Consider the following 23,443-nt stretch of genomic DNA (forward strand, 5'->3'; position numbering starts at 1 on the left):
ATTACTTAATAAACAAAGAATACTCTCCACATTATAACGATGTAATCCTTTAATTGGTTTTATGAGCGCAGAGTCCCACGGGGAGTGCCACAAATCCATCAGGATGCCCTGAGCACTCTATTTCTGAGCTGGCGAGATAAGGAGTGTCATATGCCGGCGTTCGGTGCTGGGCTGAGCCAGCAAGGGAGCCAAGTCAGCCCTCTGCTCTGTACCACACCACCCAGCACCAGCACTGCTCCCGTGGGCTGCGGAGACACCACCGGCACGAGCCAGCGAGTCAGACCCCATCCCCCCAGCACAGCGGCCCTGCCCATGGACACAGCACCCAAGGCAGGCAGTCTGCCTGCCCCGGTGTGCCTGGGGGTGACCCCACCGCTTCGGTGCGCACCGCAGAGCGTCCCAGGGCAGGCACACGGGTCCCCTTCCAGGCGAAAGGCAACTGGCAGAGGTGAGTGCTTCAACCTCGTGGGTGCACTCCAGCCCCTGGTCCGCACTCAGTCCATCAGACCTTGTGCCACGTAACTTCCCAAACACATGGTGGGGACATTGGGTCCTCCTCACCCACCATCTCACCCCAGAATCACAGAACCATAGAATCATGGAATGGTCTGAGTTGGAAGGGGCCTTAACAATCACCTAGTTCCAGCCAAATTCATCTTCTTGCACCACACAACTTACTAACATAGAAGTAAACCAGGACTACGTCCATGCAACTTAGCACGGTCTGAAAAGTCAGCGAAGCCTTGGCAGAGGGAAACCACACTTAGCAGAACTCGGATAACCTGCTCCATGACACCTCATGCATGCAAATGTCAGCTCAGGATGAAGCCTCTAGGGTAAAATACCCACTTCCACATCTTAATACTCAGCACTACTTCCAAAGTTTGCCCTGCTGGTCAAACCAGGGGTCGAGGAGGAGACAGGGCTCGGGGCAATGCAGCCACCGCTGGAAGCCCACACCACCCTCCCTGTGTTACCCTGCATGTGCCATGCCACATGGGTGCCATCTGCTCACAGGAGGACCTGGGCTCTGCCCCACCGAGATGTTTAGTTTAGATTTTCTGTGTCCAGCATTACAGGAGAAACACACTGCACCCTCGGAGTACCAGCGATTCTTCTGATTCATGTGGTAATTGTAATGCTCTTGCCCTTCCCTCTCCTCTTTTATCCTTTGCCTCTCTTCACATTCTCAATATAAATCAAGGAAGCATTACTGACCATCAGGGAACCATTTGGGTATCTGATTTCATGTACGGCCTGAATTGCAGCTGGCAATGAGAAGGAAGCCTCTCCACAGCACTCTGACTCTTGCATCCTGCTGGCCACGATTTTGCTCCTCATTATTGTTATTTATTTATTGTTATTATTTTGACATTCCAGATGCAGTTTAAATACAGTCACATGGTCTTGTACATAGGCTTCTTTAAAGCTTCTTAGAAGAAATTAAGCTTATTCAGTTCAGCACTTTGTACCCTTCAGTGAAACCACTGAAGACAATAATACAGCCCGTATGTGAGCAGCAAGGGGCTGCGATGCTCGAACAGAGCTACTGCGGATCACGTGGCTGAGCAATAGAAGCAATCAAAGGGCATTTACCTAAGCAGTTTATCTTTTACTCATTTGTATATACTGCACAATGATACACTAGTAAAGCTCATTTAAAAAAATATTTTCCTGATTTGTTCCCTTAGAAATTAATACAATCTTCATTTGAACCTAGCAGGCAGCCGTAACTATCCATCCTGACCTACTGTGTCTTTTTCCAGTGTATTTACTGTGTTTTCCTTCTACAAACAGGGAAGGACACAGGGATTACTTCAGTCCACAGAAAGTGTTTGTTTGCAGAATGCTTCTTAAATAAACCGAGTTAGAAACAGAGTGTTTGACCCAGGGCAGTAATGGGCAATAATGAATACAACAGAAATGTGAGCCCTGGGGGAAGTAACCTCCCATTTCAACCACCCCATCAAAACGTCTATAGGTCAGGCTGCTGGAACACAAGCAGCAAGATGGGAATGTGCTCTGCTTGCTTACTTACAGGCGAGCAAACAGAGCCTCTATGCGGGATGGCAGGGAGAGACAAACACCGCATCATACCACCTGCCACCGTCCCCGTGCCCACAGGGCAGGCACAGCATCAGCCAGGGGGTCCCTGGTCCCCGGCAGGTTCCCTGGTGCCCAGCACTTTGCTGTGGATCAGAGGGATTGTCCCAAGACCCTGTGCTCGCAGCAAGGCAGGGCGTGAACCCTGGAAGGGAGCTCAGTGCCAGGCAGCCTGACATCCCGCAGCCGGGCCTGGAGGTGCTCTGGGACGGGGGAAAACGGGAGGTGGGGGGCAGCCAGCTCTGCTCTCAGGGCTCTGGGCTGCTCCCCCTCCAACACCCATGCCCCAGGGTTCGCCCAGGGAGCAGCACCGCCAGACCCCTCTTCACACCCCCAAGAGCATGGCAGAGGGGCAAGCACCACCCCAGTTCTGGGCAGAGCCTGATGGGTGACCCCACAAGCAGCACCCAGGATGAGCAGGCAGCAGGGCAGGCACCAGCAAGCCACTGCTCAGGGTCCGCGCCAGGGCACTGCACCACCTGGATTGGCTGAATAACATCTTGTCAGGCTGGGGACCACATTATGACTCCTCAAGACTCAGTGCTAATTGCCAACGCTTTCTGAAGACCACCAAAGAAACACAAACCTCCTCCTGAGCTGGTGGTAGACTCTGCAAAGATGTACTTTACTGTAAACCTCCCACCCCACACAGAGAACTGCTAGGCACTGTGACTTTTTATGGCTTTCTATTAATTTTTTTAAAGCCAGCGTTTTACATGTACAACTCCTCTACTATTTACAGGAGCTTCTTCATGCCAAGCAGTTTCAGAGAACACCCTGTGCCCGCCACCCCGGGCAGCACCGTCCCGCAGCAGGGACATGGCCATGCAGGCGAACACGTCCTGCGCACATGGTGCTGCCCCATGATAGACGTTAAGTGTCACCCTACACACAAGGGTAACAGCGAGGGCCCAGAGCCAGGAACACCCTGAGGTGCATGGCCAGTCCTACTGACTGCAGAAGGATTACTCACATAAAGAATTAAGCCTACATAAGTATGTTAAGTGCTGGTCTGGCAGAAGGTCTACGCCACCCATGCACTGGGCACTCACAATGGATGCAGCAAAACAAAAAGCTACACTCAGCTCCTGCACCCACGGAGCTTTGAAATGGCTCCAGTGGAAGTGCTCCACTCTAATGGTGCTGGAGGTACCAGAATTACACTCTGAGGCGCTGAAGTTTTCTGAAGAAACTATTAAAAAAACCAAAAGACTGGTTTATACTGCCAGGATAAGACAAAAGCATTGCTCCGCAACTTTAATGGCAAGAACAGCGGCGAGGGCAATGGCGGGGCTGAACAGCCATTACACCGAGTCGCTCAGTGTGGGAGCAGAGCATTCACCACCACCACACGTACACAGCTACACACGTACTTCTGTCTGCCAAACCATGAGCTGAAATATCTCATTTCTGCCTGGAACAGGAGCAAACCTCCACATCTCTGACAATCAGAGAGATGCCGTAGGGCACTAACCACATCCCCATGGGTATTTCCAACATGCACTAGACCCTGATGGGAGGGCTCCCCGCTGCTTGGTGACATGGGGGTGCAGAGAGAGGAGGCGTGAGTGGTGCATCTGTGGTGCCCAACTGCAGTAAGAGGGGGGCCTTGTGCAAGGAAACAAAGAGTACTGGAAAGCAGACTGCACCCTCAAAACTGGTCACTAAGGGCAATCCTTGCCACATGCTTGGGGACAAGGACACATCTGTTTGGAGCAGCCTAGCCCATTGCTGCTAAGGCCAGGGCACCAAGTGATGAGCAGCTCAAGGAGTCCTTGCTCAGGTGCTCTGCTTGCAACTGCCCGGCAGGGCCTCTGCAGCAACACATCATCCAGAGAGCCACTCCCCTCCACGTACACCCCACAGCCCTGGTCCCCAGCACAGCACATCACAGCTCTTCCCAGCCTGTGTGCCAGCTCCCTTCCCATTGTTTCCCCCAGCAGCAGGGCATGCACACACAGCTCCAATGCAGGGAAGTCCTGGAGGTGCAGCACGGAGCTGGGATGTACAAGAAAACCTCTTCAGGATCCAAAGCCAGAACCTATGGGGCCCGAGTGCTGCTGGACCCACACGACACCACCCGGAAAAGTCATCAGCTGGATCTACCTGCAGCACATCCCCAGCCCCACTGCAGGCAGTGCCAGAGGACCCCTGCCCAGTGCCTGCCAGGACACTCTGCTGCCGCACGCTGGCAAGCGCCGCTGGAGCCTGAACCAGGGCTTGCACTGTTCTCGTCTTGCTTCTTTACACCATAGTGGGAGAAGACGCTCAATTTTCTGTGTCGGCTTGCCTGGGTTTGGTCATGGCATCCAGTGCCCCACCGCTCTCCTGAGCGGCGTGCCATGAGTCTGCAGATCCCTTCCAGTTTGCCTGCAGAACAGCAGGCTGTCTCCAACAGAAGCCACAGCCAAGGCTTGGCTGGCAGGAGAGCGGCAGTCACTGCTCTGGAGCTGCAGTTCAGAGCCTGGCCCCGACTCACGAGAGCAGCATCGCTGCAGCCAGGCTCCAGTGGAGATGAGATGAGATGCAATGCTGACGTGTCAGGAGGAGCCCTGAGCACAGCAAATCTGCCCACAGCACAGCAAAAACAGCTTCGTACAGCACGGCAGAGCTGAATCACAGTCCCAAATAGAAGGCTCTCCTGTGAAACACCACGTACCGGCAGAACCACTGAGTCACAGCTGACAAGGCGACAAATCCTGCTTGCCTTACTCAGACCTGTTCCCACAGAGCCATATCAGGGAGTCTTTACATAAAGTATTTTAAAAGTGCGTTGGTGAAAACAAAAACAATGCAGCTACCAGAGCACCGGCAGTGCTGCTGACTGACTGTATGTGCCTTTCTTTGCTGGGGCAGAGACTCCACATAACAGGTAAACACTTCACTCTGGTTAAAGCCCAGAGAAGTTTAACCCACACCTCACCCACGTGCAGCAGAACATCCCTGCATTACTTCTCAAGTGTTGTTAAAGAAATCCTGTCCCAAATCCTGGGGCCAGCAGCACTATCACAGCCTACTGAAAACAGAATCTGGGGCTTCCTCTCCGTGTGACTTCTTCTACCGTGCTTTTTCTTCCTTGTACATGTTTTTCTTGTACATCTGCTGTATTGCAGCTGGTAGTCTGTCTTTTTCCTATAGCGGGCACAGAGCTGCCACAGCTCACTGCTGTGGGCTTCTGTGCAAGGCTCAGTCCTCCTGCTTCTCTGTCCCCCTTGGCCAAGTACAGAGACTAGGCAGTACATAGAATTAGAAATATATACCCAGAGAATATCAGATATCTGGCAATGTAACAATGCTGAGGCAATGAAAGCTGAAGAGTTTTATCTGTCTCCAATCCAAAAGAAGTCCAACAAGATCTTGACAGAGAAGCCTAAACAAAAACTTCCATGGGAAAAAAAAAGATAACACACTTTAAAGTAAAGCTAGCTAATCATGTGTTCTCATGAAAATGTTTTGCTAAGAGACACTTCCTAGTGAGAAACTTCATCTAGAAGAACAACCTCAAAAGCAAGGCATTGGACACGGGGTTTGCAGCATTGGGAAGCAGCTTCAAACATTCCCAAGTCATGGCTCGCCACATGCTACGCAATTAGAGAGGCATTCACCGAAGTTCCCACTATCGCTTGAATTAGCCATTTGACAAATCACCTTTTGCATTATTCCGCCTGCTCAGGGCAAATATTATTTGCAGAGCTATTTATTCCATGGGAATACGAGAGCTGCTGCCCAGCTTATGCCACAGGCACGGTGTGCCCAGCGAGCCGCCCCGAAGCAGGGCACAGCAGGGCAGCCAGGATGGGGGCACACAGGAGGCCTTCGGACACCACAGACTTCCTTACACCCATTGAACAGGACAACTGGGCAGTTAAAGCAGCTGCCACATAAATCTGTGCCTGCTGCTCTGTGGCAGGGCATGGCTCCTGGCACCACAGTTTCACCACGCTCCATACCTCTGGCTAGTGGAGCCTGGACCAAGGGGCCAGAAGTAGTGGGGGCCACAGCACCTGTCCTTGGGCTGCCCAGGGCATGCAGCGACCAGGCTGAAGGATCTGGGCCAGGACCTCCTCTGAGAGCCCTGCCTCCACCCCCTCCTCACCAGGTCTCCTCTGCCATGAATACCAATCCCTCTCCCTTCCTCTGTAGCCTCCCTTAGTTCTCCAAGAACAGTGAGTGAGAGCTGCCACAGAATATGAAATGATTGTCATTACTGCTTCATGATGGGCCACAGGCTAGTCAGACAGCCATTACTATAATCACCACAATCAAGCAATCCTGTTTGTTATCCGGGAATATATCAGAGGTCTCCATCCCTCCTCAGAAGCCCCACAAGACCTTCCCTAGCTCCAGAGAAAGGCAAACACGGACACAGACTTGCCCCTCTGCAGCAAGGACATGAGGGAATACTTATGACAACCTGGAATTAGGGCACCATATTTCACCCCTGGGTCTGTAACATCACTTCCAAAGCATGACCTGGACGGCCAGCAGCACCCCTCTGCCCCAGCACGCAGTGAGACCACTGCTCAGGTCAGCTCCTCCGCGAGCCGTTCCGCACCGTGCCACTGTGCAGGGATGCAGCATGCAGTAGGCTGCCCAGCACCAAGACCCGCAGCTCTACAGCAATGGACTGTTGAGTTTATCCCTGAAGGAGAATCCTGCTCCCTTCTCTATGAACACCTCCCATTTCCATCGCAGCATGGGTCCCACCGCAGAGCTCCCACAGGATGGGGCTGCCCTGCAGCAGCACTGACACCCAGGGCACCTGCTGGCTCCCCGACCCGCCACGCACCCCGAGCAAATGAGAAGTTACTCTTCAGTGTCTGTCATTTTGTTTTCAAAATGACGTCTCCAACTTCAGGTACCAGAAGGTATATCTGACTAATTAGAAGCAAATCTTTGTTTTGTTGCAAAGAACACGATTATTTGATATATAGTTCTAGAAAGAATGGCTCACTCTGAAGCAACAAAACCTTATACTGGTCTGGTTTCGGCTTCCAGGCTTGAGCATGTCTCCAGTATTGCTTCTGTTTGACCACATTTCTTTCTGCTATCCATCTACATGGACAACATGCTTTTATTTCCATCTACATGGACAACATGCTTTTATTTCCAAAGCATTTTAGATAACTGCCTTGAAAATAGCTTTTGTTTAAAACACACACACCACACACACACCTCCCTTAGCACAAAACTCATAAAACAGTGTCAGTAAGTACATTTTAATAGCACGATCTCAAAAAGTAATTTTACTACTAGCTAGAGAAGTCTGAAAACTGCAGAGGATATATTTAGATGTGTATAAATAGACAACACTCAGTGATGTCTGGTCAAAGGAGTACAAATCTTCCCTAATGCATGGACTATGCCCGGCCCAAAATGCTTCAGCAGCACTTAGACAAGCCTTTTCTATTTGGCTCAAGTTCTGCAGGCCCGTTAATAGCAAAGCTATTAGAACGATTTTCTGGACCGGTTGCTTGCTCAGAGAATATTCAAAAGATTGCTCTATAAAACTGAACCTGTTACCACATCTGAAAGCATAGGCAATATTGATCAGCAATGGAAAGCCATTAGCTCTCCAGTGTCTGAAATACCTCCACGTGCCCCAGCAGACAGACAAGCATTCCAGGCACCTCGGGGCACTCCATCTTTCCACAGTGCTTTCAGCTTGCAGGCACCCTTGCTGGTCAAGCCTGTCCCTCCTGGCACACCTGCCTTTGTGTCTCCTCAACTCTGGGGAAGAAACCACACACTCAGCCATCGTGGCAGCAGCAGCCCACTGGAGGTTGTCTGTTTGGAGAAGACCTGGCTCCTTCTTGCCACACTGCTCTGCCACGTCTCTTCTTGGGTTCCCCCTCTTCTTTCCCGCACACCCAGCCAGCCCAGTTCCCAGGTTGGGCAGCCACCCCTTACCCTGCCCCTGTATTACAACTGCAGCCTGGCACCGTTCATACCTTTGGTGGAAAACAGGAGCCTCTCCAGAAAACAAAAGCTGTATGAAAAATGCAACCCAAGCCCCCAGGACACCCCACCCCACCCCCAGCAGAACTGCATCTCACAGCCCAGCCCTTCCCCTGCTCCCGAGCAGGACCGGCGCGCTCAGCCCAGCAATTCCCACTGCAATGGGACAATGTGGAGTCCACTCCTGCAGCTGCCTGTGTTTGGGTAAGCAGATGACCTAGTTCAGCTTTGAACTTGTACTAGGCACCTGAAATATCTAATTTTTACTTCCATGGACTGCACTGCCATGATAAAACCAGTAATTACTCTTTCTGAAAGCAGAAAGTCAAGCTAATATATCAGGAGAAGCTTCTTAGCGAGGCTTGTGACTCGAGGCCTAACTGGCAAGCTCTGGTATGCATTTTGATACAGTCTTACACATTTAAATGCATTTATTATGCATTTAAACAAACGCGTAATCCCTTGAGTACAGTATATATTTAGAAACATAGATGGGGAAGGTGTTTGGGCACCAAGAACACCCGGGCTACAGTATGGCTCTTTGTGTGAAGAACCAAACTCCCCAGGCAGCAGCACAACCGCCAGGCCTCGCCCCAGTGCCCATGGCACACCTCCACCTGCCAGGACAGCCCACAGCAGCGACACGGCACCCAAGGGCTGGCCCTGAGGTGAGGCCCGCATGCACGCAACTCACAGCATCTGGGGAATGTCTCCAAGGCACTGGGGAGCTCAGCTGGAGTCCCAGTGGCAGTACAGGGTGTGCACAGCCCCGAACGACCAGGTCCAGGGCAGCCCCGGTGTGCCAGGACACAGCCCCGCTGCACTGCAGCAGAGCCAGTCCCAGGATGCGCGGTCCATTTGGGCATCACCACATCACTCTCCTGGGCACATCTACGGCCAGGATCTGCGCTGCCAGAGCCAGGCAGGGCCACTCCACACCAGCAGCCACCTGCAGACGCGCAGTGGTAAGCAAAAAGGCTCTAAGGACCTGGGATGGATGCATCTTGTATCTCACTAGCTTGTTGCCAGGCTGTGCTGACTTGAACAGGCCTGGACACGCCACCACACACCCGAGGATGCTCAGAAGGAATGAACCCACATCACGTTGCTTTGGGAACATGTGAAATGTAAGCATGGGTGTGAAGATCACTACCAAGACAAGCACAGTGATCACGGTGTAGGGACTCCTGGCCTGCCTGGCTCTGGGATGGTCAGCTGGAGGCTGTGAAGGGCTGGGCACCCAGCTCTCTGGGGGACTGGTGAGGTTATGTGCATACCCACAACTGAGTAAGCCATCCTGCTCTAGGCAACGCAATGGGAGACAGTCCCTGACCCAGAGACACAACAGACCGGGTGAAAAGGCAAAGGTGCAGGAGAGGAAACACCACGGCCCAGTGCCACGGATAAAATGAGGGAGCGCAGTGCTCGTGTTAGCTCCACAGCAGACCCCGTCGGGCTGCAGACCCTGTGCTGGCAAGCAGCAGCACTGGAAGGGGCTTCCCTAAGTGCTTCAAGCCCAGCCGTGCCAGTGCCTCCCCGGGCGCGACGCCCCCCTAACTCTGCCTGTGGCTGGGCACGCTGCCCCTCCAAGGGCCTCTCCCCGGCTGGGGCTGCTCCAAGAGCCAGGTCTGCGTGCTCCCGACATCAACATGGCTGCGAGGCTTCGGCTGGCTCCTCTACAACTGCTCTGCCATCTCCCCTAACGGGAACCTTCCAGCGGGAAGAAAAGGTTTCGCTTGTCCTACATTTGCTTTCCCGCAGATGAGGAGCATTCACTGCACAGAGGACGGCGGGGAGGGGAGGGGGGCGCGGCGCGCATCCCGGGGTGCCGGGGCCAAGCGCAGCCCTCCCGGACGGAGCAGCGAGCCCAGAGCTGCGCGCCCGGCCGGGGGCTGCAGGACGGGGCGGCCGCCAGCCGGGCAGCGGCCGGTGCGGGGAGGAAGACGGCGAGACGCAGGTCTCCCGCTCCCTCCGGGGCAGCTCCGCGCCCCGCCGCAGCCAGAAGAGCCAAGCGCCCGCCGAGGCGCCCCGGGCTGGTTCCGCGCTCCAGCGCCCGGCCCAGGCCCCGGCCAGCGCCTGCCGCTCCCGCGGAAGCTCCGCAGCCGCAGCCGGTCCCACCGCGCTCCCGCCCCGGCCCGGCCCTGCTGGCGCTCCCCGGGCGGCGGCAGCAGCGCGCCGCGGCGCGGAGGGGGCGGCGGCCGCCGCGGCACACGCGGCCCTGCAGCACCCCCAGCCGCGGCCGGCCGCCGGCGCCGTCCCGCGGGCAGCGGCGGCAGCGGCGGGAGCGGCGGCAGCGCGGCCCGGCCCGGCCGCGGGCAGCGGCCCCGCCGCGCTGCCTCCGCGCTCCACCGCCACCAGCGCACCCGCGGCCGCCGCCCTCCCGGGAGGGGCGTCCCACCGCCGCCGCCCGCCGCCGGCCATGTCCCGCCGCGTCGCGGGGCTGGCTCTGCCCGGGCCGGCTCCGGACCCCGCCGCCGCCCCCCCGCCCCCGCGCCCCGTCCTCCGCGCCCCCGCGCCCCGTCCCCCGCGAATAAGCAGCGCGGGCTGCAATGCAGATGGAGCCGGGCACGGCAGCCCCCCGCGATTACCTGGCGCCTCCCGGGGAAGGACGGCGTCCGGAGCGCTTCCCCTGCAGGTGCGGCCGCGGCCGGGCTCCGGCGGGCTCCGCGGGCTGGCGGCAGGCAGGCTGGCCGCCTCTCCGCCCTGTGCCGGCGCTCACCAGCCGCATCCTAGAGCGGCTTCGCGGCGGCGGCGGCGGCCCGCGGCCGGGGCGGGCAGGGCAGCCCGCGCGGACGGCCCCATGCGGCGCGGCGGCGCGGCTCCGGCGGGCGGCGGGCAGCACATGCACACACGCACCGGCGGCGGCGGGAGGCGGGGGGACGGCGCGGGGCACGCAGCGGCGCAGCCCGCCGAGCCCGCTCGCATCGCCCCGCCGCGGGCAGCCCCGCTCCGCGCCCGCCGGCCGGTGACCTTGCCGTGTACCTGCGCCAGGTTAATCCTCGACAAGCGCTCCCGCTCCGCGCCCCGCTGCGGAATCCTGCGCACCGGGGCGCTGCCGCTTGGACGGACGGGCGGACGGGGCGAGGAGCGCGGCCGCGGTCAGCCCCGCCGCCGGGCCGGCGCCCCCCCGGGATGGGACGGGGGGTGTGTGGGGGTGTGGGGAGGAGGGGGCGCGGGGGGGTGTGCAGCTACAGCGGAGCGGCCGCGCAGCGCGCAGGGGCGGCCGGCGGCAGGGCCATGCGGCTCCGCGCCGCTCCGCGCCGGGCGCGCTCAGGCGGAGCAGCCGCGGTGCCGGGCGCTGCGGCGGGGCAGGGCGGGGTGCTCGGTGCCCGCGGCTCGCCCCTGCGCGGCCGCCGCTGCTGCTGCTGCTGCTGCGCCCATCCTCCGCGCCGCCGGCTACCGCCCGGCCCCAGCCCCGGGCAGCCGCACCGCTCGCTGCAGCATGGAGGCAGCCGCCGCCTCCCCCGCAGCCGCGCCGCGCCGGGGCGGGCTGGAGGAGCCGGGCGCCTCCCCGCCCCGCCGCACGCACGGCTGAGCCGCAGCCGCCCGGCCGCCACGCAGACGTGCCGCCGGGCCGCCCTCTGCTGCGCCGGGCACGGGGCTCCGCTCCGCCGGGCGGGCAGCGGGCGGGGACCGGGCACGGGCACGGCAGCGCCGTGGGGCAGGCCCGCGCCCGGGGCTCGCTCGACCCGCGCGTGTATCGGCAGCTGCACCGGCGGAGCCGGCCCGCGGAGGCAGGAGCGCGGACACGAGGGTAAGGGACGGCGCGGGGGCTCGGCTCTGACCTGCATGGTGACTCTGCTGCTGCGCACCCTGCCCGCGCCCTGCCCGCCCTAGCCGCCCGACCAGCGCCCGGTGCCAGGATGCGGGCAGTAACACCTGACGTGTAGGAGGGGATGATCCTGGCAGGAGAGGGAGAGGCTGGGTTGTCTTTGGGGTCAATAAATTTGAGAGCTTTTAGGGATTCAGCGATCGTTTTCTGCCTCCGGGATTCCCTGGTAGGGAGGAGAGTACATTTCACTACAAAACACTGACGACTAATGCTCTTTTGCGAGAAGATGTCGGTGGTGGTGCAGGACCTGGAGCAGAGCAGCGAGAGGAGCACTGCCGTGAAGAGGAGCTAAGGGACCCCGTTGGCCGCCGTTGATCCTGGATCTGGAGGCAGGCGCTGGCACATGCCCTGTGCCCGCTGGCAGCAGGCCCTGTCTCCTTGGACTCCCTCCTGGTGGAATGGCCAGCTCTGCTGGGGCTGCCTAGGTCTGCTTGGCCTCTCCAGCCAAAGTGCCCAGGATGCTGCCTGTAGCCAGACTGGCACGCAGGGCAGTCGCTGCTGCAGGATGCAGGGCAGAACCCATCGACTGCTCTGCGCGCTCGGAGGCAATGGAAGCCACCCTGCTGGGATACACTGGCATTTTGCTGGGGGGACGTGCTGTCAGGGAGCCCCATCCCAGAAAAGGAAAGATGCAGTAACAGTCCTCACAGCTCCTCTGCTGATGCTGTGCAAAAGATGTTTGTGCCTTGGGATGCAATGGCTGTTGTCACTGCGGGTGGGGAAAGGGAACACGGCAGTGCTCCCAGTGCTCAGGTCTGTCAGCGTGACCCAAGAAAATCGCTCTCCTTCCAAACTCTGAAGTGGAAAGGGAGTTTGTTTTTGTGGTCTCTGCAGCAACCTGTGACCCTGTTCTAGGGAGGAGTGCAGCACTTCCCAGAGCAGCAGCCGTCCTCTGCCCTTCCAGCAGCCTCTGAAACTGCCTAGGGCCTGGCAGCCAGGCTGGGTCTCCTAAGTTACCTCCAAGTCCCAGCTGCTACTTCATGAAGCTGGTTTGAGTTGTTACGGAGGCAGAGAGGCTAAAGTGCGCATGGGAGGGAATGAGTCTAAATCTTTTACTCCCTTCAGGGAAAACTCCTGTCAGTAAGCTGATTTTGCAAGGATTGGCTCTGCGGTTACTTTCCCTAACACTCGTTTCTAGCACAGTCGTCCTTTGGAGCTGGAGAAAGTCTCACGCTTGGCCCTGACTCGTTTTCACAGCGTGCTCTCCTTTAGAGAGAGCAGAGAGACAAGAAGATGCTCCGTGGTAAAATGTCTGTTATCTTGGCTGTTGTCTACCATATTAGACGATCTTCTTTGACTTCACATTCAAGTATTTGCTGCTCTGTCAGTTCTCTGCTGCCCCGGGAGCAGGATGGCTGGCATGACGGTGACACCAGCTGTGCAGCTGGCATCAGGAAAGGAAGGAAGTGTCTGGGTGCGGCTTCTCTGGTGGAAGGGAGATGAAAAAGCCTAGTGGGAACTTGGTGGAAGTTTGCACTCAGAGCATTGGGTATACTGGAGGGTGTAATTGGTTTGCTGCTGCCAGCACAAACCCACCGTGAGGACTTGTTCAGGACCACTCTGAACTGGTACCGTTACAGCACAGTCCAGAAACTCCATATCCTTGCAGACAGCTACAATAATGTCCTACACTCTGGCCTCAGCGGTCTGAACAAGGGCTGATGCGGCTTCTTTGCCAGACTGAATTAATTGTTGGATGTGGGACTGCCTTGTTAACATACCCAGTGGAAAAACTACTCCTCCCCAGAGTGTCTGGGAGCGTGGGGAGCTGTGGATGTTCTGGGGAGGTTCACTCCCTGATGGGTGAACAGCCAGTCTGTCATGTCACTGGATGTGTCTACTGTGATGGCTCTGACCTTGTGTACTTACAACATGTCTCTTCCAGCCACCTCCCACTCCCTTGGCCATGTCGTCAGGCTGCCTCGCAGGCACTGTCCCATGGCAGCAACAGTGGAGGTGCTTGTGTCTTCATCTAAAGACAGGGCAGCCCTGGTGGGGATGCTCTTAGTTGCAACCTGCTTGCAGAAGGAAAGTCTCTGCAGCTGCAGGAGATCACGTGTGTGCCTTCCTTGGAACACAGCATTGGTGGCACACATGGACTCTGGATGTGGAGGACCAGTGGCTATATGGTGACTTGCCTTCAGCTCAGCTGCTTAGTGCGTGATGCTTCTGGCTCTGCCCAGCTGCCCCTGTCCTGGAGGCTCTGTACTGGTGTAACTGGGCACTTCCAACTGCCAGGTGTAGCTCCGTGGCTGGTTAGAAGTGGAGTGAAACCCCAGCAGCTTTCAAACAGGAGCAGTCAAACGCCACGTTTGATTCCATGTCTGAGCGTGGAAATCAAAGTGAATCTGGGACCCAGACCTAACTGACAACATGTAACTGTTGTGCTGTTGCAGGTCTTGTCCTGAAACCATTCCCCTCCCTCTTGTTCACCCCTCCACTGTGGTCTTTCTCTGGGGTTCTTCCGGGCTCTGCATGGGGTGACACTGGGGGGGGTGTCTGTGCCTGAGTGCTCCCTTCGAGACCCAGGTGTGGGCTGTTTCAGGAGGGACCTCAGTGCCCTAGGAAGGGGCAGGTCTGTGTGCTGGGGGAGCCACATGTGCGAGGCAGTGTACCCTGAGTGCCTGGCAGTGCACCCCCATAGGTGGTGGTGTCCTACATGGCCCCTAGGGCTGGGGATGCTCAGGATTGCTCAGCTGAGCTCCCACATAGCTCTGGTCAGGACCCACCCAGCCTCAGGGACCCCTCACCGCCTCTGGGGTTCAACCACCTCACGTATTATCCTTCCTAACAATCACTTACTGGGGGTTTTGTCTTATTCTAGCCTCCAAGCACAGTGTTAATGCCTTTTACCTGCTAGAGCTCCTAGGTTACTCCGTAACCTGATATCTTTTCCCCCCTCTTAGCCATCATTTAGAAATTATTTCATAATTTCTTTTTTTTTTTGGCTGAAATAAGGTGAGCTTCTTGAGGAAAGTGCTTTGTACAAATAATACATAGAGCTGCTTTTATGCACTCTTTCTAACCTTTAATCACCTCATGAAGGAGGGACTTCAAGCCTGGGCACAGTGCCACTTCACTGCAGCTGGCTCATTATGGAGTGCTATGTTCACCAAGCTGGCTCCCCAGACCTTCCAAACTCATGCATCCGCCCAATGTGGTGATCACAGAGGCTGCTTGTCCCTCACCAGACCCCCTCCCAGCCCCACCTGATAAACCAGAGCTGTCCTTCCAGCTGCGCTGAGGTGGGTAGCATCCTCGGCATCACTGCCGAACTGCTGGGCAGGCAAGACTGTACGCTGTCATTGGGGCAACAAGGGAGAAATGCCTCTTTTCTGAAGTGGCGACGGCTGTGCAGAGGTCTGAAGGAGTGACTATTTAGGCATACATCACTCCGCACCAAGCAAAGGGCTTTACATTTGCATAAGCGGTCCTTTCTCATTAGGCAGCACTGAGCGTTAGTACCGCGTGCTGCGTGTACACCCTAACGGAGAGCGGCAGCAGTGCAGCATCGCCGCGAGAGCGGCAGGCAGGAGCCGGCAAGTTGTAGCATCCACGCTAAATCTCTACGGCAAGAGGCAGTAAACATTACTCTAAGATAGACTGTTGTAGCTCATCAGAAAGTATTTGGAAACTGCAATGTTTACTCATCCTTACAAGATGAAAATTCAATGCCTTAATCACTGAAATGTCAAGTGCCGTGCTGTGTGGAGTGGATCCCCCTCCTCCAGAGCACCTGGGAAATGGGAAACGCTGCAGGCACGAGTGTGGCACCAGCCTCTCCCTCCAGAAGCAGCAGTGAATCATGTCGAGGTACCCTGGTACTCGTTTCATGGGGATTTTTTTTCAATCTTAAATTATTTCATCTGTAAGATGGGGGAGCTGTTGCATTGTACAAAAAATGGCAGAGGCTGTTCGTACTAGTTCCTAGGTGTTATGTCTCCTTGTAAGCAAGCTGCAGCAGGCAGGAGCAGAGAAGCCTCCCCAGCTGTACCATGAGGCTACAGCAAGTGCCGGCACTTTCCAGAGCTGTAGTGCACCCCGTTACTGCCCTTGCCAGCCGGGAGGCATAGAGCTAGCAGTGGGTAAACCTGGCCCAGGCAAACGGCCTGTGAAGAGGCCCCTTCCTCATCATTACTTGTAATTTGATTTAAGGTGAACTGGTGTGGCGTTTCTATCCAGGGTGCATTGGTGAGCAGTTAAGAGCCAGCACAGATCAACTCACCGTCCCAGCCGGCTGGTGCTGCCAACGAATCAGAGCTTGTACCTGAAATCACTGCGGGGAGCAGGGGGCTGGCACCAGGTTTGTCCTCACATGGACACAGTTCATCTATTGAAACCAAACCAAGTGAAGAGATACTTAATAGTTGAAGTGCATCCTTTTTTATTTTTTTTAAACCATTAAAAAAACCTCTAGTTCAATTCAGATTTAAATTCATGATTGCAGTAATTTCACCGTCTGTTTGCTTGATATTTTAACAGATTTGTTTTCTGAGGTATAAAATAAGGCACTGATATACTTTGGATTTTTTTTAAATCTCCTGCATGATTATATGAAGATTTCTTCCTGTTGGTACCTGGCTTTCAAAAAAGTGGCTTATACCTTTCAATACTTTTTAGTCGGTAGGTATAAGCTGGAAGACTGACACAATGCTGTATGTCTGGTAGTGATCTAGCAATAACTTTGCATCACATAAGCACAAATTTGCCTGGGAAGGACCTTGAGGCACAACTGAGAAAACGTGTCGTGCCATCTGAGAGCCCAAACCTCCTGGGCAGGGCTTTGCCCACCCACTGAGCTGGCACACGAGCTCCGGGCATGAGGGCAGTGTCTGGCCAAAGCACCACATCTGCCTTCGGCGAACTTTATGCTCCACGCAATTGCTCACCCCATGGCTGTCTGGCCACATCCAGCCCCCTGGCCAAGAGGCTGCTTCGTGGCAGGGAACTGAGCTCGACCAAAGCACAGCTTGTTTAATCTGCTGTGCACAGACACAGGAATGGAAGGAAATACAGCAGATGGAGACCTTGCACAAGAAATGGGAAGAAAGAGATTTATTGCAAGGCTGTAAATCAAAAATAGAGAATAGTCCCAGTCATAATTTTTAAAAAACAGCCTACCCCAGAAAAAAAAAAATGGTTACCTGCGAAAAGCTGTTTCCTTCTGCCAGGTTTCATTGTCATCTCCAGGGCTTGGGACAAGTGTTCCCAAGGCAAGCAGGGACCAAAGCAGTCAGGAACTGCCACAGGTCCATGGAGGTTAAATGAAAAGGAGGGAGCTCCCAACACACTGGCAACCCCATTTTTCCAGCTGTAAACAGATATACAGGTACTTGGGGTTTTGAGGGGACCCACCCAGCCTTCAGTCCATGAAGCCCTTGACACAGGAGTGCTTTTTACTTTCCTGTCCCAGCTAACTACAGTAGGAGGGAGCCAAATGGCCCAGCGGCCCCAGGAAAGCACTCAGAGCTGCAGAGCAATGCTGCTGTCTGATGAGCATGTCTGGGGGAAAAACAGCTCTCCATTTCTTCCTCAGAAGTTAACCCTGCTGGATTCAAGGGCAGTGATTGCCCATCACTGAATAAGGACTTCTGATCAGTGTTCTGCCAATTCTCTCAAACCAACACAGGCACAGAAGGATAGGGAGGATGATGGAGAAATGGCAAAATACCACTGGAGATGCTTTCAATCCAAGTTGGCAATCATTCAAGCCCATGTACTGTCAATTGAGCAGGCTTCTGCTGCATCTAGGGACATGGTTTAGTGATGGATGTGGTAGTGTTAGGTTAGAGGTAGAACTCGATCTTATAGGTCTTTTCCAACCTAAATGATTCTATGATTTAAGCAAACAGAAGTGTTGGCTGCCGTGCAGGTGGGATAGGCTTTACACGGCAGATAGCACAGCTGCCTTGTCCTGCTTCACCAGGGCTCAGCATCCTGCACCATGGCTATTTAACAGAATGGAGCAGCCGAGATAAAGGTGCACTCCATTGCTTGTCTCCTCCTCCCTTCTTCTGGTAGTATTTAGGTGTGCCCTTGATATTTTAATAGCGCACTCCCTTAACACTTGCACTCTCTTCGTGTTGGGGTTTTGGGTTTTGGTCTTTTAAAGTTCTTTCTTATTCACATTTCTTTCTTATGCAATTTATTCCTACTTTGTTGAGGTGATTTCTCAGTAGAAAATAGCAAAATCACCATCACCAGCCTGCTCAAATTCCCTTAGCATGCTTGCTGCTCTGTAAGAGCCATGTGGAGAGCTTGTTTCCATAATAGACTGGAAAACTGTTTGCTCTTCAACCAGTTGCTGACTCAAGTGTTCTTAAGCCAAATCTTGCATGGAGAAGAGTATCCAATAATTCAAGCCATTTGCACTGTCTTCCTTCTTCTGCACTTCCCATCTCCTCTCTTATATCCAGGCAACAAGCTGAGGGCTCATGTTCAACTGACTGGGATGGAGGATGAAGAACTACCAGAGATTTCATTTATGCACATAGGAAAAAGAAAATAGATTTTTTTTACAGTCTTTATGGTTTTTAATTTACACTCCTTACAGTCACAGTTTAAAGCCTACAGAAACTCACCACTGCCATAACCACATCAAAGCGAAAAAGCAATACCAAAAATGAGTCAATTGTCCTACAAAATTTTATTCCTGAATGCAGACTGCTGTTTTGCTCCCCAGACAAGGAACGCAATATTCCATTGGAACAGGAAGAGAAAGCAGATTTAATGATTATGAGGCATAAGCATCCCAAACTAGCAGAACTGGAAAAATAATAAGGTAACTAATATTTTTAGGAAGTTGCTAATTGGGAAAAAAATACATAGACACACAGGCAAAATAAGTCGAGTAATAACTCTTCAAAAGAAAGTGAGCTGGAGTCTGGCATGGATCCCCACAGCTTCTGAGCTTGTTCAATTAAAATCAACACTGAATGGGTTTTCTTTCACTTTCATTACTCAAGCTGCATTTTTCAAAGAGATAGCAAATGAGTGATATGCATATGAAAGAACCATGGAGTATGAAATTACAAAATGATACAGGGTTTGGATATTTGCACTTTGAGATATTAAATCTTCTGAAGGAAAATATTTGAGCAAAGTCTGAATAAAGAACCCTATGGAGGAAGAAGGAAAAGCTGCGAGATAAATCTAATAAGGAAGAGACTAAGCAGTTTCCAAGCGCTATTGAATTACTTGGCTTAACCATGACACGGTATTTCCACTCAAGGATTTACTCCTCCATCTGGTCAAGGCAGCGAGCCCATTGTAATGGCCTTTCAGACCCATCTTTCTGTGCACACCCATCTTGTCCGTGGGCAGCACCTCTGTCCCTCCCATGCAGTTTCTCCTGCCACGACAGTGCCACTGAGGCAAGGGAGCTGCCAGCTGGAGCTCTGAGACATGGTTTGGGGAGGGCAGGGTCTCTGGCTCCGTCTGCTGGGACTCAGGATCGTTCACTGCCCACCACATCCCCCCTCCCTGACACCTCCTTCCTTGTCACTGCCTTCGGGCAGCCAGAGCAGGGTTCCATCTGGCAGCGGTGCTGAGGGGCCATGCACGGAGCAGGACTCTCCACGTGTGTCTCCCCACGGCTGCCCAGGCATGTGGGTTTTGTATGGGCTTGTCTGCAGGTGAGTTGCAATAGCTGACTTTGGCTACCTGGGTCTCATTTATGTTTGTAACACAAAGTGAGTTCAAGATCCTGAGTCAGGCATGGATTTAACACTTTCCGGAGATCTAGAGGTGCTAAAAATCACTTCCTTTCTGGCTGGTGCCCACCCTCCTTTCGTTTTTGCAGATGCCGCATTGCTGCAGCACCTCTCTGGGCAGATCAGAGCTGTACCTCCTCACTGTCCTGCACAGCTCCACAGCGTGAGACAGAAGGCAACCAGTGGCAGTCCTTACCCTGCCGCAGCCACTGCCGCCCCATGGAGTACATCTCTGCGTTGGCCTTCCTAACTTTTGCCCTGCATGGCTGAAGACATGCTTCATTACAGCTGGCATCTCATAAGGAGACCGTGTGTCACAATTCATTTGGATTTCTCAAATTTACAGGACAAAGTCCCTGTAAATTAAGCTTAATTTTATGAGCTCATTAAGACATACAACAAACAAACATGACAAACAAGGGCTCAACCCCCTTTTGCCCAAACTAGTCTTTTCACATGAATTCACTTATTCACTCAAGTCATGACGTTCATAACTTGTAACATGTAAATCTTAACTCATGCACCTGTGAGCAAACTAGTTCCCTAGCCAAGGGTGAGAGTGCTTGTCCTTCCTCCTCCACCGCGGTGCGGGCATCCCCTGTGTCACACTGGGAAACACAAAAGCATTTTGGGTAAGCTGATGGTTTATGCCTTCCAGCTTGGAGGCTTGGTATATACTGTTTCCAGGAGTTAGCAGATTTAGATGAAACTGCCTGACACTTGATACACAAAGGTGCTGGCTGCAGGGGACAGCAGCTACATCACGGCTCTTTCTGGCCACTCTCCTGCCTACCTGGTGCTCTGGCCTTGACCCAAGTGGTGCTACTCCCAGCTCACATCAGGCCTTGGCATGAGCTGTGTTAGCCAAAATCTGAGCAGGAGTCCTGTGAGCAGTCACAAGGTGCCAGGTATTCCCATCATTTCTTTCTTTTTGAGGGAGCACAAGGGGAGGGTTCAGGCTACCTGCTGTGTGGCTGTGCACTTTCTTGGTCTCAGTCTGCCAGCCTGCTTTATTTGTAATATTCTGTATAGATTAAAAGGCATTAAAAGTCTCCTGATTCATCTTGTATTTTCGTGAACATGCTGCATGGAAAACACTTAGACAGTTGCCTTAGAAAACTATCCCTGATGGTCTCTTTAATCACATAAGACTTCCACGCTGTGTTTAAAAATCTCAGAATGCCGTGGCTTGATGGTAATTAGTGATAATTGTTTCACACATAGGCTCTGTATTTGACTAATAACTCCCTTTACAAGAGTCAGGGAGATCAGGGATGCCTGGGTCAAGAACTGTCACTGTTAATTACCCTTTTACTCCTCCTGTTGCTAACACAAGCTTCTCTGCAGCTTCTGCTGGCGTTGACCTTTCAAGGACAGGATGCTCAGTCCTGTGAGGCCTTGGGCACCACAGTACCACACTCAGACAGCAGAAGCAGGTTCAAGTGCTGCATACCAGGACCCCTTCAAAGGTGGCAAGCATGGATTTTCATTTCTTAAGGAAAAAGAGGCAGGTGTATCACCCCTAGTCTGACCTGCTGCAGAGCGCAGGCCAAGCACCATGTGCTCACGCTTTTTGCTGCTGTTTGAAGTTCTTCTGGAAATGAACCCAAGCTGGGTTAAAGAAAAACAACTTCAATAGACAAAACTCAAATGGCCCCTTGGGTAAGTTGCTCCAATGACTTACTATCCTCATTGTTAAAAATGTGCATCTTACTTCTACTTTTAAGTTTCCTACTGTAGCTTCCAGGCATGGATTTATTATTTTTTTCTTTCTCTTTTTAATGTCTATTCCCTAAAGAGAAATGTTTCTCAGGCACTGGGTAATGTTTGCTGGTGTGCTGTGAATGGCCATAGGGTAACAGGAAGGGGTCAGGGGATATTAGGAGCTGTGCTGTGACCTCCAGCCAAAAACCTCTCTCTTCCCACTCACGAGCCATCCTACCCTGCAAGGTCACGCATCTGCTGGTGCTTGAAATTCACCTAAGGGAAGATGGAGAATGAAGGTGGTTGCTGATAATGCCACACAGACTTGGGAAAATGTGGCTGCAGAAAAGGGGTTGATCACCTGAAAAGGTTGAGAAACTCTGCAAATCAGAAGAAATTAATTATCAGATGGTTTTCCCCTGTTGCAACACAAACAAGCTATCAGGCTGCAACAAGGCTTTACCATCAGTCACATTCTACTGTCCATGCTATTTCTCCTTCCTCCAGAGGCCAGGCCAGACCACACCACTCTTCCTCTGTCCAGCTACCCCTCCCCCCCAAGCCTCAGTGCTATTTAACTACGTAGTGGGAACGAGCCACAGCTGCACATCATTGATATCAATCAACCCACCGCCCCTGAAGCAAGCCTACAGCTGCATTTTATCAATGTTAATTAACCCACTGCCTTCATTCCTTTACATTCTACCGGTGTCGGTACTGCCAGACCGTGCTGGGGTTGCACTGCCGTCTCCTCTGGGAAATGTGTTTCTTCTGTACAGCCTGATGCCACCCTGGGGCGCTTCAGCCCCTCCAAAGGGCATGGTATCTGCGGCTGGGAGGGTGGCCCCAGCCCTCTGGAGGGCTGACAAGGGCTCACTCACTGCATCCCCCTTGAAAAGGCTCCTTGGGGACTGCTGCCCAAGCTCAGGGTGAAACCAGGGGTTTCTAGGCTTGGCCTCACTGTGATGAACAGACCTCACAGGGCATGGTGAGCGCCCAGCCCTGCAGCTGGGTGCCTGCACTGGTGTCAGCCTGGCTCCCCGCGAGGTCCAGACCTGCCACCCACTCCTGAGCATCCTCTGCTCACATGCCTGTTTCCCTGTCTGCCCAGCAAAGCATGTCTCACTCAGCTCTGCTCTCCAGAAGGAGGTGTGTGAATATCCATTAATCAGATGCTCTGACCTTAAAAGAAACAAACCCCACCACTGTTATTTTACAGACTCAGAAAGCAAGATTGCAAAGATACAGCGCCCTTATGAAGTCAGTAAGCAATATGAATATGCAATATGAGTATGCATTCAGTGTGTACGGCAACATGAAATTGTACAGGAAATAGGAACTGTATCTCCCTAATATGTCCTTTATGCAGCAGTGACCAAGCACTTCAGATAGCTGCATGGAACAGCAGGTTTTTCCTATGCACCGAGTAAAAAGCAGCTCTGGAAACACTCTGCTCTGCGTTGGAGATAGTACCCATCAGAAATGCCTTTCCCATTACTGAAAGAGTGCCCTGCTATAGGGGGGGTCTCCCCATCTCAGCCTCCCCACTTGCAGAGATCTGTACATGTTTCTGCAGCTCAGTGTGAATTCTGCATTGCCAATGGCAGATATCTTAATGAAAAGCATCTTCCCATCAGCAGCAGCTCCAGCCTGCTCTCAGCAGTCCTCCTGATTAGCCTGCGCAGGAGCTGTCGCTTGGCGCTGACCTGAAAATCTGCTTACCTGATTTCTGGGTAGGAGGGAGCTCAGGGCTGCTGGCAGCTGAAAAGCAAACACTCAGCACAAAAATCTCTGCTCAGCTTAACACCTTGCTAGCCTTATGCAGCTCGGGGCAGATCGGTGGTCAAGGTGCGGGAGCAGGCAGAGGTCTGCCAACGTTTCAGACCACTGGCAGGGCGGCAGTAGAGCAGTGGGTGCTTCAGGGGAGCATTTTGGTTTCTTCTGCTTTGAGAAGATGCATCCTTGGATTTCCCCTAAATTTCTCTTTTTAATAAAGATGCACAGGTGCCCACTGCGCCCAGGTTTCCAGATACTGCAGAGATGACACTGGAGCATCTGAGGCAGGCTGACTTTCGGCTGTGGTAGCACTTTTCCATATATCCCCACCAAGAGACTCATCTGGTGCTCACCTGTT

At 53.7% G+C, this 23,443-nt stretch overlaps 1 protein-coding gene and 1 long non-coding RNA gene across 3 annotated transcripts in view; one reads left to right on the forward strand and one right to left on the reverse strand.

The window, feature by feature from the left end:
- Positions 1-10,784, reverse strand: part of LRFN5 (leucine rich repeat and fibronectin type III domain containing 5) — a 61,063-nt gene extending 50,279 nt beyond the window's left edge. For both annotated transcript variants that reach the window (XM_080396846.1, XM_080396845.1), the window contains exon 1: positions 10,650-10,784. The gene's annotated coding sequence lies outside the window, so the exon portion shown is untranslated. The remainder of the gene's footprint in view (positions 1-10,649) is intronic.
- LOC308067645 overlaps positions 1-23,443 on the forward strand; it is a 415,830-nt gene that overhangs the window by 320,978 nt on the left and 71,409 nt on the right. The window lies entirely within an intron of this gene.

Source organism: Falco punctatus (genome assembly GCF_963210335.1).
Source record: "Falco punctatus genome assembly, chromosome: 7".
NCBI lineage: Eukaryota > Metazoa > Chordata > Aves > Falconiformes > Falconidae > Falco > Falco punctatus.